Below are 3,150 nucleotides of genomic sequence, written 5' to 3'. Positions count from 1 at the left end.
CAAACTCTAAATCTCCTTTCAAATTTGGATATATCATTGCCTTCTAAATTCAGTTTGTCTAGTATGTATTTATACTACACTGCATACTGACATTTCAAACTCTTTATCAGGTAAAGGCTGAAAGTAAAACTCAGAGGCTCTCTTTGTTTTATGCATAAAGTAATAACATCAGTGGCAACAATAGAGTGATTACTAGAGACAGTATTAACTAAAAACTGTTTGGCTTTAAATATTGGATAGGGTGCATAGCAGGCACAAAATCCCTCCTTAACTTCTATTTTAATATTGATGTTTACACTGCATATGGAGAGTGTGTATGGAATATTTTCAGAAGCACCTTTAAAAGAAGAGAGAGCAAATTTGTATTTTGGCAGCACATATTTCACCATTTCCTTTGTCAAAAAGACAAGTTACTTTCAAAGTCACAATTCACAACAACCAAGTTAAAATTAATTTTTTTTTCAGAAATGGCAATTAAGCAACTGTACAATTATTTCTTACAAGAGAGAACAATACATCCTGAAAAGAATTTCTCCTACAAAGATTCAAACTGTATGATTATTAATGTTTATAAATTCATATATATTTTTATATAATTTTACATTTATATACATTTTTATAATAATGCTTATATTTGCATTATGCAACAAATTTTAAAGTAGTATCATACATATTCTATACTTTTCCATGCTTCCACATTTCACCTGATAGAACGACCAGGCTTCCATGAATTTGCACACTTCCGTGTGCAAGTGACATGATGATTTAGCCAAATTCTACTTAGAGGTCCTATCAGAGAGCAGCAGGTGCGACAGCAGAAACAGAAAGATAAAGAAGGAATTAGGGCTGTGTCAGTGAGTGACCCGTGACATGCTCAGTGGAGGGCCTGGAGAATCGCTGGTGCTGCCTCCCTGCCCTGTCAGGTTTAACTCACTAAAGCCTAGCCACTGCTTACTGTGGGTGGAGGTGAGAAGACAAAAGTCTTTTGTGAAAATTCAAGCTGTGCATGAACATGGCGTAGTGTACTACCATCCTCACAAGAGCCTGATGGCTTGCTTCCAGGGCCAGCATGGTGCTGACACCAGAGGAAGTACAGGGAACCCCTACAGGAACTCAGAATATTCAAGAAGCATCAGCTCAGCTAGAAGACTTTCGCTTGTGAAAATACTGAATGCATGGGGATGCTGAGAATCAGTTAACTCTAATCTCTGTTCATTATGATGGAGAGTTTTTCCTTGTTGAAGAAAAGATTGTGTACTTTCTGTGTGGCATAACAGAAGTGGAGATCCCTAAATATCCAGAAACAGAGGAAACTGCTTGATAAACTGGGATTTGGTTAGAGGCAGATGGAACTAAGCTCACAAATCTTCAGAAATCAACTTTCAGGGACTTCCATTAAAAAAAAAATGACTTAAGAAATGGTTGAAGCTACAAATCAAGTCAGTCAGTCATTTCGGTGTTCAGTTGTGTCTGACTCTGTGACCCCATGGACAGCAGCACACCAGGCTTCCCTGCCCATTACCAACTCCCGGAGCTTGCTCAAGCTCATGTCCATCGAGTCGGTGATGCCATCCAACCATCTCAGCCTCTGTTGTCCCCTTCTCCTCCTGCCTTCAATCTTTCCCAGCATCAGGGTTTTTTCCAATGGAGTCAGTTCTTCTCATCAGGTGCCAAAGTATTGGAGCTTCAGCTTCAGCATCAGCCTTCCAATGCATATTCAGGACTGATTTTCTTTAGGATGGACTGGTTTGATCTCCTTGCAGTCCAAGGGACTCTCAAGAGTCTTCTCCAACACTACAGTTCAAACTCATCTATTCTTTGGCTCTCAGCTTTCTTTATAGTCCAACTCTCACATCCATACGTAACTACTGGAAAAACCATAGCTTTGACTTGATGGACCTTTTTTGACAAAGTAATACCTCTGCTTTTTAATATGCTATCTAGGTTGGTCATAGCTTTTCTTACAGGGAGTAAGAATCTTTTAATTTTATGGCTGCAGTCACCATCTGCAGTGATTCTAGAGCCCAAGAAAATCAAGTAGAACAGTGTAAGGATCAATTTGCAGCAGATGGGTGCAACTGTGTGGCCATTGATAGCAAGTAGAGAAAATTATTTGTTTCATTATAATGTTTCAGTATAATCCCATCAAAAACATTAGCAATCTTAGGAAGGGCTGTCCCTGAAATGTGAGTCAATTAAGATAGGTGAGGGGAAAGACCAGCTTTGGAGACTCCTTTGAAAGAATATATGAAGGGGGTTCTAGTTGAAGCCTGTGCCATTGCTTCTCCTAGGGAACCAGAATGAGAAGGGCATTTTAAAGTTGATGTTGGGGCCTCCAAGCTAAAGAAACAGAGCTGTTGTAGACTGCTCTGCTTCTCACCTGGATAAACCCCATGCTGTAAGATGTTGATTTAAAACCCTAATTATGGAAATTGCCTTAAATTTTGATGACTTTTAATCTGTATGAATAATAGACAGAAGTTGCAAGTGTGCAAGACTAAGACAAAAAAAAACTTCGAGATTTACGGAGAACAGGTCAAAAGTTGCCACCACAAAATTTTATTAACTTTGAATTAAGTTCCTTGCAAAGCTTGCTTATACCAACAGCTGTAACAAAATGCACTGTAATCATTTCTGTACTTAACTTGTTATGGACCAAAAATGAAGGAATGCTCTCTGAAATGGCGGTGGCTGCAGCCACTCACGTGATTATGGTGATTGAACCAATCATTCAGGATGCCAACTGGCTCTTCCCTGTAAAGGTGAGATGTAATATATCAGAGCATTGTGCACTTCTGCACATGAATTCCATTGCTCATCCCACACTGGACATGACTAACTCAGGGGCCCTGGACAAGTGGCCTGCTGATATAATGGTGATGGAGGGAGGCTTGACTAAGAAGGGGAACTTAAATGTAAAGCTTATGGTTTGCTAGGGTAGCAGTCTAAAGAAAGCATATAACCACTGCTTTCCAGCTGCCTCTCCCATTAGCAGATCATATCACCTTGGTTTCAGTGGGCCAAGCTCCCTCCCACAACTCTACTTCTGAAGCAGTGAAATGAATAGGACTACCTCTGCTCTATGGACACACTGGAGCAGGGGCTGAGCCCAGATAAAGCAGTCCTCTGAAACCTGAGCACTTATTTCCA

The 3,150-nt window shown here is 40.1% G+C and overlaps 1 pseudogene; it reads left to right on the top strand.

Annotated features, from left to right (window-relative positions):
* The first annotated feature begins 1,069 nt into the window (after positions 1-1,069).
* On the top strand, positions 1,070-2,936 carry LOC122454908 (annotated as a pseudogene).
* The last annotated feature ends 214 nt before the right edge of the window (positions 2,937-3,150 follow it).

The sequence above is a fragment of the Cervus canadensis genome, chromosome 17, assembly GCF_019320065.1.
Source record: "Cervus canadensis isolate Bull #8, Minnesota chromosome 17, ASM1932006v1, whole genome shotgun sequence".
Lineage (NCBI taxonomy): Eukaryota > Metazoa > Chordata > Mammalia > Artiodactyla > Cervidae > Cervus > Cervus canadensis.
This window is presented reverse-complemented; position numbering and strand designations above follow the sequence as displayed.